The sequence below is a fragment of the Chlorocebus sabaeus genome, chromosome 8 (assembly GCF_047675955.1).
Source record: "Chlorocebus sabaeus isolate Y175 chromosome 8, mChlSab1.0.hap1, whole genome shotgun sequence".
In the NCBI taxonomy this organism is placed as follows: domain Eukaryota; kingdom Metazoa; phylum Chordata; class Mammalia; order Primates; family Cercopithecidae; genus Chlorocebus; species Chlorocebus sabaeus.
In genome coordinates this window covers 54,021,680-54,037,324 of record NC_132911.1, presented here as the reverse complement: position 1 = coordinate 54,037,324, position 15,645 = coordinate 54,021,680, and the positions used below count along the sequence as shown (strand labels likewise).

General features: G+C 37.2%; 1 protein-coding gene across 3 annotated transcripts in view; it reads right to left on the bottom strand.

Moving 5' to 3' along the window:
* Positions 1-15,645, bottom strand: part of SNTG1 (syntrophin gamma 1) — a 906,932-nt gene that overhangs the window by 865,325 nt on the left and 25,962 nt on the right. The window lies entirely within an intron of this gene.

Here is a 15,645-nt window from a genome sequence, read left to right as displayed (position 1 = left end):
AAGGAATGCGTTTTTAAATAATTATTTATTTATTTTTGAGGCAGCGTCTCACTCTGTATCTCAGGCTGGAGTGTGGTGGCGTGATCTCAGCTCACTGAAACCTCTGCCTCACGGGTTCAAATGATACTCCTACTTCGGCATCCCAAGTAGCTGGGATTATAGGTGTGCACCACTACACCTGGCTAATTTTTGTATCTTTAGCAGAGATGAGGTTTCACCATGTTGTCCAGGCTGGTATCGAACTCCTAGGCTCAAGCAATCCTCCCAAAGTGCTGGGATTGTAGGCCTGAGTCACCGCGCCTGGCCAAGGAATACTTTAATAGTAACTGAAATATACTTGAGAATTTCAGACACTAACAATTGTCAAAAACATAACTAGAGTAGGATAGCTCAATGAAGCCAAATATGTGCTAACAGGTACTCCCTTGTGCTTTTGTAAGTATGGCTATCTTAGGCAAACAACCGACCTATGAGCACATGGAATTCAGATCTCTCTTTTATCACAATGGAAAAATATAAAAATCATAGACATCCCTGAGTCCATGTACGAAGTAATGCCGTTTCTTACAATGAGCTACATGAAGGGCAGGAATTAATATAGTTCACTCCAAATATTTTCACATGGATTTGTGCCATTCAAAATAGCAATTATAATACCAGGAAGTGAGCTTCATGTCTGTAAGAAAAAAAGAGTGGTCTTAAGAAGATTAGTGAATTACAGATAAAACATGAGGACTGAAATACATGTAGTAAAACACCCAAGGATTCAGTATTCATTCTTGATTTTCAATTAAGCTGTAAATTATCTTTTTTTTTTTTTTTTTATGAAATAGAATAGTTTGCTAGCACCGTTTTTCACATGATGACATCGATTCTTTGTGTTCATGTAAATGTGTGGTGCAATTTTGAAAGATTCATTGGCAAATATTTGTTAGACAACATCCCCACTAGTCTCCTCACCAACCACAAACCAATGACCAGCACCTTCCCTAAGAAGAGCAGTTTTTAGAACCATCAGGCCTGGACAGAATGAATATGACTTCAAACACTGAAGGTGTGTAGCATGAGAACAATGAAAGAACTTTCCTACTTAACCTGAGAGAGCTTTGGGCCCAGAGTTGAAATCCAATGGGTGAGGATTGGTGCACCTCCTCTGTGGAAGGTGTGGTCTCAGAAGCTCTGCAACACTTAAGAGAAGGGTGGCAAAGATCAGGGAGGAAGTAGCAGGAAAGACCAAAAGGTGGCCTGGGCCTCTCCATGCCGTGAGCCTGGGGGCTCTTAGGAATTTGTAGCTAAGGCAACTCAGGGGAGAAACGCTTCTTTCCAGTGCCTCAGAAAATGACTGACAGCCTTCCAGCCCGAGGAGCACAGACGCTCAATCCTTCTCACTAATTTTGCCGAAACTGAGCTTTAGCCATCAATCATGAATGAGCCAAGAACACTGAGGATCCAGAGAGGAAATATAAACAAAATTGTCTTTACCAAAATACAGCTTCTAGAGGAGACGGAGGATGTTTTGCACCAAAAAAAATAACAAGAGTACTTAAGAAGATTCGAGTACAACATTCAAAAGTCCAGGAACATAATTTTCAAACTAAACTATTCAGTAGATGATTTAAGAAGAGGATAGTAATTGTTCAGTGACTCCAACGTTCAAGTTGAAGAAATATCTTAAATTACATAAGTAAAAAATGCACCAAACAAGGGTCATGAGAGAATAATAAACAGATTTGGGGAAGCCATTGTGTTCCTCACAACAATAGATCTACATTCTTCATGTCTGGTAGAGAACATCTAAAACTTTTTAAGGTTCAACTTCCTCACCACAGTAAAATAACCCATGATAATTAATGAATAATAAAATAATACATGTAAAACAGTTTTTGGAGGCCCAGCTTAGAGCATGAATTGAGTTAATGTTAGATTTTTAAAATAATTAAAATATCAGTCTCTGTGGAGTTTAATTTAGAGAGGTTTTATGAGATTAAAATGGAGAGAATAATTAAGAGATTCTGTGTTTTTTCCTGTTTTTTTTTTTTCATTTGTTTCTTTGAGACAGAGTCTTGCTCTGTCACCCAGGCTGTAGTGCAGTGGCACGATCTCAGCTCACTCCAACCTCTGCTTCCCGGGCAAGCAATTCTCCTGCCTCAGTTTCCCAAGTAACTGGGATTATAGGCTCCTGCTACCATATCCAGTTTACTTTTGTACCATATCCAGTTAATTTTGAAACTGGGTTTCACCATGTTGGCCAGACTGGTCTCAAACTCCTTACCTCACGTGATCTGCCAGCCTTGGCCTCCCAAAGTACTGGGATTATAGGCATGAGCCACCATGCCAGGCCTGATATCAAATTTTAATATAAACACAGAGCTTTAATAGAGTCAAAACATATTTTTTGGACAGTGTTTAAGTATCTTTGAGCATTTTCCTATAAAATGGTAAGCTCCTGTGATTTGATCTCCAGAAAAAATACAAACTGGTCATTGCAATTACACAAAGTCACTTCTGAGGTAACTCTCAAGGAGATTAAAAAGTCTTCTAGCAATGTGCAACTTGTTACCAATTTTCACAGCTTGTTAGAAAACACAAATATGTTCAACTACATAGACAACATCTTTGCAATATTAGAATACATTTAAGTTTAAGAATAAGTATCCTTCCTGGAAGATGCCATTTATACTGTGTGTGTGTGTATCAGTGGAAATGGGGCACAAGCCCCCGGGTTGCTTTGGACCCTCATAAAGATGGTGGTGACAACAAAAATGATGTATTCACCACTACAGCTCTTTATAGCCTTGAAATATAAAGTGGTTAAACATTGGTCATGTTTATCTCATCACTGAGAAAAAGCTGCAAATGGATTGAGGACAGAAATCACTTTTTTTTTTTTTTTAGACAGAGTTTTGCTCTTATCGTCCAGACTGGAGTTCAATGGCGCAATGTTGGCTCACTGAAACCTCCACCTCCCAGGTTCAAGAATTATCCTGCCTCAGCCTCCCAAGTAGCTGAGATTACAAGCATGTGCCACCATGCCTGGCTAATTTTTTTTGTATTTTTAGTAGAGACAGGGTTTCACCATGTGGGCCAGGCTGGTCTTGAACTCTTGGCCTCAAGTGATCTGCCCGCTTCAGCCTCCCAAAGTGCTGGGATTACAGGCGTGAGCCACCACACCTGGCCAAAATTGCTCTTTTTACTCTTTTTTATACCTCTCGTAGCAATTAAAAATTGCTAAATTTGTTGTGAATGCGTTAAACATATATGTTGAATATGCTAATATAATCATTGAAAATATGAATATTTGGGGACATTAATTTTAAGAAGAAAGAACATGCTGTGCAATTGAAATGGAATTTGAATCCAACTAGAGGTTACATGTCCTATTAATTATTTCATGGGGATACAAGATTAATGTTTCCATGGTTTAGATCTTGTCTAGGTAAAAGGAACAAGAATATCGTGTAATGGTTGATATTCATAAAATTAACCAGATTCAGATTACATCACATGGCCCACTTTGACTACAAAAAATATTGTGAGACTTAATTCAATATTAATACACTTCCCCGCTTTTCCAAAGAACAGAAAAAAAAATCAGCTTTTTATTTCTCAAGTAAAGAAAAGAATATTCTGAAATCATTTCCTTTTGATTCTATAATATAAAAGCTACTGCCAGCCGTGTTAAAACCAGTGCCTTTCAAATGTTTAAAATGTTCAAAAACCCAAGTAAAATTTAGGGAGTATTGAAGTCCTTGGTGTGTGTATATATCCCACCACCACATGCATATCTCCCAGGGTTTTCAAGATTTTTTTCACAGTCTCATTGTAGCTTAAATTAGAGAGAATGTATATTGAACTATTATGTTTACAAAGTTATTTACAATATTTTATCCAGTTATAGTAACAGACTTTTATGTGCTTAAGAGTATGAAATAATTTTGACATAAGCAGCTAGGAGTCAGATTTATATAAACAATAACAGAAGAAGAAGGCTGACAGTAACTCAAAAACAGTACAGCTGGAAAAGATAAACCTTTAGGAAAATACTTCTCACATTTATAGATACAGAAGAGATAGATGATACAGATACATAGATGATAGATACAGATGCTGGACTAGAGAGGGCACTGGCAAAAAATAGGAGTTTTGGAGTCAATTAGATCCAAGTTTGCTTCCTGGTTTTCTTAGTTAGTAAAACCCAGAGAGCAAGGTATTTAATCTTTCTGATTGTCAGTTACTTTCTTTGCATAAAGAAGATGTTTATAATGACTTGCTTTCATAAGGTGATGAAGTTCAAGAAGAAGGATATTGTGAATTATTGTCCAGCAAATATCCCCTTGTTCTTGGTCCCACTGTGCACAAAGGGTCCAGGCCTGCTCCTTTCCTGCTTGGCCATGTGCTTTGACGGTGGACCTTGAGCTAACTGACACAGGCAGAGGCCTTCAGTGCCTGTGTACTGAGGCTTGCCTGCCATGCTCTAGCCATCCACAGAGGGAAAGGGACGCTCACAACTGCTGCCCCTTTAGCCTAGGCCCTGGCAGGCAAGCGCGTGAAGCAGACCTGAACCCAGCGAGTTTGCAGGAAGACTGAGTCCTGCATAGATCAGCTGAACATGGGTCATCTCCTGGCTGCTGAATGTGAAAATAAATTCTTGTTTCAAGCTTATTTTAAGTCACTTTGTTTATAAGGCAGCATTATCGGGGTGACTGCTGATTGACATAAGACCCAGGACGAACGGTTAAATGAATGCAGACCTCGGCTTTCTAATTATTTGGAGCTCCCCAGTGATGTAACACACTACCTTTAAAAATAAAGCATTTGTATTCCGTAAGCTTCAGCAGAGGATAGAAGACCTGCCAGGATGCTGCGCCCAAAAGTTCCACATTGCGAGGAGGGCAATCTTGTAGGCATAGATTCTAACGGCCTGTGAGTTTGTGTATTCAAGTACTGAAGTTAATCTACCAAACTTCCAACACTGTTTTGAACAATGTAAATTCAAAGACTAAAGATGAATAATACAAAAAAATTAGCCAGGCATCGTGGTGGGCGCATATAGTCCCAGCTACACAGGAGGCTGAGGCAAGAGAATCGCTTGAGCCCGGGAGGTGAAGGTTTCAGTGAGCCAAGATCATGCCACTGCACTCCAGCCTGGGCAACAGAGTGAGATTCCATCTTAAAAAAAAAAAAAAAAAAAAAAAGTACTAATATATGTTATGAAATTACACAAATATCCTTTTTCCAAATATTTCTTCTTAGCACAGCATCTGCTGATCTGTAGAATGAAGGATGTAGCAAATTCCATTAATCCCTAAAATAGAATTCTAGACTCACACCCTACAGCCTACAGAGCTCTGTAAAGTCAAACGTGATATGCTGTTTAACCCTCCTAGGAGCTGTGCTTTTCTCAGTGAAAGAGTTGTGAAATGAGTGTCAGAACTGGGACCTTTCGAAGACTTGGTACTCAGATCCTATCACACAAGAATCAAGAGGTACACAATATAAGGATATAGTAACTGCTGAAATAATTTAGAAGGGGACATTTAAACAGATATTTTCAAAATTATTATACAATAAACACTTCAATGATAATATAGTGAGATAAAATTATTTAATTCTACATTAATATTGTAACCATTTTATTTGCTTTTGAACCATAATGAGATTAAATTTTCCTGCTTTAATATTTAAAAGCTTTTAAAAATAAGTGCATTAATCAAATTAATGTGATAACGAAAACTAAGCATTTAAACTTAAGTGGGTACGAAAATATGTTTATGGAACCAAAATTAAAATGAAAAATGTGCAAATACAATACATTGTGATGTGATGTAAACGTTTGCTTTTCTAAAAAAGACTCATTTTAATAGAAGAGGAAATGCAATGTAATCTGAAAGTACTAGAAGTACAGAAATATTTCCATTCAAATAAGTTTTATATTTAATGTGGGGCTCACAGTGAAATTTTAAAAACATGGATTATAGGACAAGAAGGGCAAGGATTAAAATTCTGCACATTGGAAAAAAGAGAAGTCATTTGGAAATACGGATGTTTTCTCAAGCCTTCAGACAAAAATATCTTTCCACACTCATACTTTGTATCCTAAATCCATTCTCCTAGCCTTAACAAGTATTCTGTTCCTCTTTGTTACATGTTTCAGAAAGAGCAATAACAGTTTCAGAGATGTGAAGGCATTAACATTATCCTAAAATATTAGCACTTGTGCTTGGTGCTTAGTATTTATCAAATAAAATAGTTACTAGAACATACATTTCATCTTTATACTGCAAGCACCAAGTTTCCAATTCATTCTTTAATTGGCCAGTTTCTCCACTAGATTGAATGATCCCTTTTTGTAAGCAAGGAATACAGCCTTTGAGTAACATAATTTGGATGCTATCTCTGTGTGTCCTTTGGCAAATCACCTCACCTCTCTGAGCCGTCCTTTCACTCCCAACTTCTTTTTGAACAGGGCGGATTTAAATATTTCTTAAAGAAACATATTGAGCAATGAAATAAAGGAGTATTGCATTATGACTGAAATTATAAAATAAACATCCACGAGTTCATACTGATGCAATGAATGATTAGATTTGAACATCAGATGGTGGAGAGGAGGCAAATCTCTTATGAAGAGAAATTGCAAATATTGTTTGTAGAAAATCAACTTTCAAGAGAAAGAGCCTAAATCCTCATAGTGACTGTTTTCCAAACAGCACAGTATGGAGGTGGGTGGAGTGTGAGGGAAAGTAACTTTACAGAGGAGAAACCGGACAACCATAACCCCAGCCGAGTGACCAGAGTCCACATGAACAGTGATATGTTGTGTTGACAGGATGCGATGAAATGGCAATTTACCTCTGTGGTCTTCCACCTCAAAACACATAAACTCAATCTAGTCATACTTCAAACATCAGACAAACCCAAATATGGGGACATCTCGCAGAATATCTGACAATTATGCCTCAAAACTCTCAAGGTCATCAAAAATAAGAGAAGTCTGGGACATGATCATAACTAAGAGGAGGCTGAGGAGACATGAGGACAAAATGTCCTGTGGTGTCCTGGGTGGAATCTTGAAGCAGAAAAACAACAGTAGATAAAAACTAAGAAAACTTAAATTAAGTAGGAACTGTAGTAAAAAGTATGGCATTGATATTGGTTTATTAATTTTAGAAAATGTAGCATACAAATGTAAGATGTTAATAATAAAAGAAACTTGGTATGGGGTGTTTGAGAACTCTGTGTGCCACATTTGCAATCTTTCTGTATATTAAAAACTACTCAAAAACTAAAATTTATTTTGAACAAGAAATATGTTGTCTATAAAGAGCTTTGTCAGTTGGAAAGTTACATGCAAATGAAAGTTGTGATACTTGTTAGTAAACTTTTTCTTGTCTTCAGTCCTGGGGAGGTCTCAGTCAAGACAAATAGGGCATCAATTCAGAAAACTTATTAGATTTTGTGGGCAAGGTTTACAATATTACTTTTACTCCTTTCTACTAATGCTCCGATTGAAAAGGCAAGTCTGTCCTAGTCTATATTTAGCGTACCCTTCCTCCCTTTTGTCTTTTTGAGATATATTTATCTCTAGTCATCTGTATACATTCTCATATATGCCACTAGATTATATACCTTTTCATGTCAAACATATCACCAACATATGTCTGAACACTTCTCAAGATTTTTACCCCAGTGCCATGTTCACAGTAGGTCTTGCATACTAATAAAATCTATTCATCTAAAAACAAGTAAATAAATACAAAATGGCAAAAGCAAGAGGGAAAAGGTCATTTATATACTTTTAGACAGATTAACATAGATTAGAATGACAAATCCAACCTCTATCCAGAAAGCTTCCTACCCTTCAGTAACAGACTTATCCCAGAGTTCAGGGCATCTGCTCGTGGAGCGTGACACAGGTTTCCAGCTGGAATGTCAACCAGATCTCAAGGCAGGCAAGCGGCCAGAGGCCGGAGGGACTCACTCAGGCTGCAGGCCAGTCTGCTCGTGAACCCGAAGCAGGTGCAAAAGCCTCCATGACCAGCTTCAGAGCCATTTCAAATATGCATATATATACATTAAAGTAAATATATAATATATTAATATAAATTTATAATATATAACAATTAATGTAAATATACTACATATTAATATAAATATATAATATATAAACATTTGTTTAATGAATTTCAGAGGAAAAGTCAGAAGAAAGTACTATCAGGTTCTGAATATCAGTTATGAGTGAGGTGACCATTCTGGTGCATCCTGAAGGTGTAGGAGCGCCATAAAGACAACTTCTTCTGGGAAGAGGGAGGTTCTTCTAGAAGGGAGCTGTTCAACCGCTTCAGCAATGTTAAGTCTCCTCAAAAGAAAGTGCACGGAGGCTGGAGTTGATACATTCATACTTTTTGGACAAAAAGCAGGGAAAGGGTCAAAGGGAAACCCCTCTTAGTGAAACCACCCACTCTTGCGTTGTCAGAGCTTGGATGCAGAGTGCTATGGGACTGAAGAGTTTTTCCTGAGAAGAGGGGGTGCCCCACTCAGATGCACCCCACTAAAAGGCATTTTATTGATGGATTCAGTCTAGTCCACGTTCTGGTCTCTAAATGGCAAGGGCTGTTCCAACAGTGCCTTAACCATTGCTCCATCAAACGTATGTTGATTTTATCAACTAAAGTTTTTTAAACTAATAATATCAGCTAAGAGATCATTTCCTCAGAGCGGTCATTCCTGACCCCTGAGACTAAAGTATTCATATGAGTAGCATCCTGCCTTATGACGTTTTCTATTTTCACATGTATGATTACATGCTTAAAATATTTAATATTTCTATGTTTAATATTTAGTATCTCTCTCTACCATCTGACTACAGGTTCTGTGAGGGCAGGGTCATAACTGTTTTGAGTTCTCTGTTGTTAGCACAATATTGGGCACGTGTTAGGTCCTCAATAAGTATTTCCAAAACATCATTTGGTGAAAGAGACGGTACAGAAATGTCATCTGTTGAACACATTGTCTCTCCTTGAGCAGACCTGAGAGGAGGCCAAATGTTATGAAAGTTTGTTTCATGAAAAAGAGAGTCAAAATAAAGGATTTTGTTATATGAATTTCATATTGTATGTAATCAAGTTAAGGGAGAAAGCAGGTAGAAATAAAGATATACCTGCCACTGTGACTGAATTAGCCATTCCCCTTTTCACTGAGACAATATTTCCCAGGAAAATCTACTTTTTCGCTAAACTAACCAACCAACACCCACCCTAAGAGTGGGCACAGCCATTCCTCAGATATGTGATTACAATAGCACCTGGGTGCTGGGATCCTCTGTCTTTCAAGGCATTTTGCACATCCCTGCTCAATGTATTTGGTGCATGTTACCTAGCTGACTGCCTTTTGGTGTGGTTTCCCAGGTCTTTCCAGGCATTTCGTTTGTGCCCTCCTGCCACCTCAAGGACTCAGTGTGCAATTTCTCTGTATTGGTTTGGTTCAATCCAAGCACCTCACATTTCACAGACTCTAGATTATACAGACCAAAGCCTAAAAGAGTCAACTCCCAGAAGCCAAGAAATCATCTCATGCTGTGTCGAATTCAAATATCCTCTAGTATATTATCTTATTACTGTGTATCATAAGACTTTTTCAGTTTTGCTTATATTTTACTTCACATGTTTTGTTGCTCCTCATTTTTCCTTTTTAAGTAAAAGTCAGAGAAGTGATGCTCTCAGCCTGCTGGACCCTAGACCTCTCAGGAGCTGCTGATTTTCCAAGAAGCCCATGGTTAGAACCTCTGAAACCCAATGCTTTCTAGGAGAACAGAGAAATTGAGGGTGGGCCCTTGCTAAACATAGAATATACCGCAGAGAACAAGTTGCTCAGTTTGGATATTTTAAAAGCCTTAATGACTAATAGCTTGAAGGTCATTTTATGCCTTGTTACCCATGGTTAATTGAGACAACTCAAAAGACATAGCAGGAATTTGACATATAAAACAAGCAGGCCAGGCATGGTGACCCAAACCTGTAATTCTAGTTACTTGGGAGGCTGAAGTGGAAAAGGTTGTTTGAGCCCAGGAGAGCGAGATCAGCATGGATTACATAGTGGGACTCTATTTCAGAAAAACTCAACAACAACAACAAACAAAGTGTAGTACATTGTTTTTTATTAAGTGAGCATTTATGGTGTATATACTAAGTGGTCAATGACAAGGGTCTTAGTCAATTAAACTATTTATTGACAACTGACTATAAATAGACAAGCTATAGATGAGGACTCAATGGTTGAAAGAAAATTAAAGAGATTCTCACATTCACTAGTAGTGATATAGATACAAATTTAGATGCCAACATATGAATTTATACCCATTAGAACAGTAAAATTAAAGGGTTGCTGATGCCAAAGTTTATATAGAATGTTAGAAAACAGAAATTCTAACATGCTAGTGGAAAGAGTAAGTATAAATTGAAATGGCCATTCTGAAAACAGTCTGTAGTACTAAATAAAATTTAAAATGTAAAAACATTTTGAGTCAGTAAACTCATAAGTCAATCAGAGAGATGTACTAAAGTCTTATTTCACTACAATGCATAGTATCTGATAATTGAAAATAACCTAAGTATCAATCTCTAGGAGACACACTGGTAAAATGTGATAGGGCACTGCTATGGAATACTATGAACATTTACACATACTGAACTAAAGCTTCATAAACAACATGGCGAGATTTTCAACAAACATAATGTTGAAGGAAAAGAGCAACACCTAGAACAAGATTTGAAATTAAATATAATTTGTACAAATTTATAACACAATCAAAATACGTTGCCTAGTTTAAATTTACATTTTCATAGGAAAAAATAAAACTCTTGTTATGAAGTGCAAGAAACAATGGGAGAAAGGAAGAAAAGGAAGGAAGGAAAGAAGGAAGGAAGGAAGGAAGGGAGGGACAGAGGGAGGGAGGGCGGGAGGGAGGGAGGAAGGGAGGAGAAAGAAAGAAAGAAAGAAAGAAAGAAAGAAAGAAAGAAAGAAAGAAAGAAAGAAAGAAAGAAAGAAAGAAAGAAAGAAAGAAAGAAAGAAAGAAAGAAAGAAAGAAAGAAAGAAAGAAAGAAAAGAAAGAAAGAAAGAAGGAAGGAAGGAAGGAAGGAAGGAAGGAAGGAAGGAAGGAAGGAAGGAAAGAAAGAAAGAAAGGAGGAAGGAAGGAAGGAAGGAAAAGAGAAAGAGGAGGTGTGGTAAGATAGGGAGGGACAAAGAGAAATTCCACACATGTACATTTTGGCATTGGAAGAATAGTATAGTATTGCAATTAATTTGAATTCTGTCAATGTAGTCACGATTTTCACCCTGAGTATCCAACTTAATAAACATGTACATGTTCCTTTGTCTATGAAATAATGGGGATTATAATTATTATCTACCTTCTAGTATTATTATATAGATTAAATTATCTAAGGCATGCAAAGTGCTCGGCACACACTGAGTTGATCCTCTTATTTGGGAACACATCATGGGCAATGACCATATATGAGATGCAAGAGACAAGTGGGCTCAGCTTGAGAACAGCTTTACAAATCACACTAAGGAATTACACAGTCATACACGGTCAGTTGTGGGCAACCAACAGAGGTTAATAGTCAAGGGCATGGAATGATTAGAAATGGGGTTTCAGAAAATAAGACAGCGTGTCATGGCATGGATTTGAAAGGAGTCAAGAAGCCAATAATGAGATTACTTTTGTAGCCAGGGAAGGGAGAGGCAAGTTCAAAGACAAGGACAAGGCCCACTTTAAGACTGATCACCAATAGGGTATAGGAAAGAAGGGAGAGACAAGTTAATGACTATGCCAAAAATATTAGCTTGTGGATCTGACAGGAATAATGTTTCACAAAGGAACTCAAAAGAAGGAGGGAGGGAGGCAGGAAAGAAGATAGGAAAGGAGAAAGAAAAGAGAACTCGCTGTCACCAAGATATCTGGATAACTCTAAAAGGAAATGTAAAATCGCAGTCTGAAAAGCTATATATTGCATTGGGCTGGTATTTTTCATATGACCCTTTTTACCTCAGGTTTCCCTTGTTATTAGTTGTTGAAAAAAGCCTAATAATTTGTTCTATGGTTTTCACATTTTGAGTGTAGCTGACTGGATCCCAGTGGTGTGGTTATCATATTTGACTGTCCTTCATATTTCCTGAAAAACCATAGTTAGATCTCAATCAGTACTCTCCAATAGAAATGTAATGTGAGCTATGAGAACATAGAGAATTTTAAATGTTCTAGTAGTCACCTTGAAACAGTACAAATAAAAAGTCAACATTAATTTTGTAACAGCTTTATGAAGATAATTCACATATAACAAACTGCACATATTTAGACTGTAAGTTTGAAACCATTGCCATCATCAGCAAGCTGAACCCCACCCCCAAAAGTCCCCGCGGGCCTCTGTGTCATCCCTTTCTCCTGACATTCCTGCTTCTTCCTGTCCCAGGCAACTCCTGATCCACTTCCACTATAGTTTAGCCTGTATTTTCTAGAGTTTTATGTAATTGGAATCATGTAATGTGTACTCTTTTTTCTCTTTTTTTGGTTTGACTTCTTTTGTCAGCCTAACTGGGTTTGTTTATTTGTTTGTTTGTTTGTTTGTTTTGAGACTGAGTCCAGCTCTGTTACCCAGGCTGGAGTGCAGTGGCACAATCTTGGCTCACTGCAACCTCTGCCTCCTGGGTTCAAGTGATTCTCCTGCCTCAGCCTCCTGAGTAGCTGGAATTACAGGCGCCCGCCACCACGCCTGGCTAATTGTATTTTTAGTAGAGATAGGGTTTTATCAGACCAGTTCAGGTTGGTCTAGAACTCCTGACCTCAGATGATCTGCCCAACTCAGCCTCTCAAAGTGCTGGGAATACAGACATGAGCCACCATACCCAGCCAGCATAACTGTTTTGAAGTTCATCTAGGTTGATTCATATATCAATAAGTATTTCAATACATGATTGCTGTTTTTTGCTTGAAAATTTTGCCTTGTATAGAGGTACCACGTTTGCTATTCACTTGTTGATGGACTTTTGGATTATTTCTAATTTTGACTGGATAAGGGTGCTATGAACACTTGAATACAAAAAGAAAAGTCAGGAAGTGGAATGAGTAAGTGACAGGAAAAATTTTACATAATAGTGACACATTTTTCCAAATTAGGGAAAACAGAGCATATTGCAAAAAAGCATGAATAGTGCCAAAGTGAATTTTCTGGAGGAAATCACTGTTTATATTTTTCATTCTCAAAAGTACTTGATATATTTATTACTTTATTTGAACCAATTTGATAATTTGTATTTTAATTACCAAACATGTGAATGATACTTCTACTATAATTCTTTAAAATTTCAAGTTGTTTATATTCAGATCCTCTATAAAATGAACTCATACTAATAAACAGAGAAACTGTAGCAATGGGACTTCGACACTTTCAGCTCACTGAATTTTCAAGGCAGATAGAGGAGTCACATTTGAAAAAAAAAGGAAAATGCTCTTTGTAACTAAATCAATTATAAAATTTATTTTTTAAAGGGCATTAAGTCAGCTGACATCATTTTGATCAATTCTATTAATGGTCCTTATGCCTGCACTAAGCCCTTTAAATTATATCCACTAGTTTGCAATGACCCCTAGGTCCTTGCATATTGGAAAGTTAACAATTGCTAAATAAGTCTCTCTGTGAACCATTCCAATTACGATTCTTTTCAGTGTTCATAAACATTTTTTAGTTTCAACTTTAATTAGTTTTAATTGTATTCACTTTCACATAATCAATTTGTTCCTTTAAAATGTAAATGCCAAAGTTCATTGCTATCCATGTCAAAGGAAAGATTGCAGACATTGCAGCAGAGCATTTAAAAAATAGAAAAGGCAGAGTTATACTTCATAGTCCAATAGAGAAGATGAAGGGAGAATGAAGTTAGAATACAAATTTGAAAGACTGTAAATTAGTACATCTGCCAGGCTATCAGGTGAATTGCAGTGTTGGGTTTTGCAGTTGCCAAGGTTTGGGGAAATCTGGCTTCCAACACTGGACCAGAGCTGCAGGCTGGTGACAGAGGACTGTGCCAAGAGCACAGGAGAGATGCCCTGGTTGAGGATACATCAGTTGAGTCCTACATACCTTTGTTTGATTTCTCCTGTTCTGTCTTAACCAGGGCTGGGAAGATGGGAGCCAGTGTGTATTTGGATAGAGTCACCTGGGCTGCACGATTTTTTGTTTTCTTTTTCTTTTTCTTTTCCTTTTTTTTTTTTTTTTTTTTTTTTTGGCTTACGTCTCCTTCCTCACATGAAGCCACTTTTTTCCAGTGACCCAGCATTTCCCATTTGTAAAATTCTTCCTAAGCATCTCTGCAGTCATTGAAGGCCTGTGCTTACCACCAAAAAAAAAAAAAAAAAAAAAAAGGAATTAATGGCTTTGGGGACCCTTTGTGAGTGAAATAGTATGGGAATCCCCCAAGATATGCATCAAAGTCCTCATCAGAGTAGGTTGCTCTCCAAACATTTCTTCTAAGGAGATGTCATCGGAGCATTCAGAAGAGCTTTAACACACACACACACACACACACACACACACACACACTTCTGCTTGGCTGCTGCCTCATTCCACAGATAAGATTAACATTTAGCAAGTCTGGAATAAGGTCTTAAATCCATACTTTTAAATGCTTCCTACAACTGCTTGGTCAGTTTTATTAACCAATGATCTAGACAACACCTTTTCTGACTTCTTCGACCTTTATGGTACAGGATGGCTTAAAATTACTGGTGCTAAATCAGCATTGGTATTGATTTATCATGCTTTCTCATGAAGATAAATAATAGTTTCTTTTAAAAATATGTTTAACATTTTCCCCCCACAAATGCAAAGAGAAACAATTCCTTTGTTTCAGCATTATTTTTCTCCAGGTTATTCATTTAATCCTATCCTGTTTGAGCTATTTGGCTGATGGAAGTTTCATGAAGAAACCCATATTGTCTTATGAACATTAGATTTTAAGTCAAGTTATTTATTTGTTCACGCATGGTACTGTTTTCACATGCATACACAAGCATGTTGATCTTATATTTGCACCTGTATTTTTGATGAAATTTCATAGGACTTGCCGACATAATCATGACAATGGCAATTATTATGTTTATTTTGCAATTATTTCACTTTCCAGAGCAAACTCTATCATTAAACACATACTCTTCTGGGGTATAATTTCCATGGAATAATTTAGTCCCACCATCTCTCTGAGGTCTCTTCCACTCTCACATTAATCTTTATCATAGCATTTTCACCCTGGATCAGTTATTTTATACTGAATTGAAGATTTCACTTTGTAAATTGCCTAATTTGAAAATACCACTCTATCATATTTTGTCTCAAAGTCTACATGATAATATGACAAAAATGATATGATAAATAGATAGGTAGATAGGTGGGTTGGGGGGTGGATGGATGGATAGATAGATAGATAGATAGATCTATATAGTATATATGACCAGGACAGGTGATCATGGCCAGGAAAGATGTTTGTTGCAAGGAAAGCTATGTGTAATCAGGGAAGGTATCAATTTAAGTAAGGTATGCCTGATAAAGACTAGAGAATAACCCAGTCAAATTTAGGTTTATGTTTTAA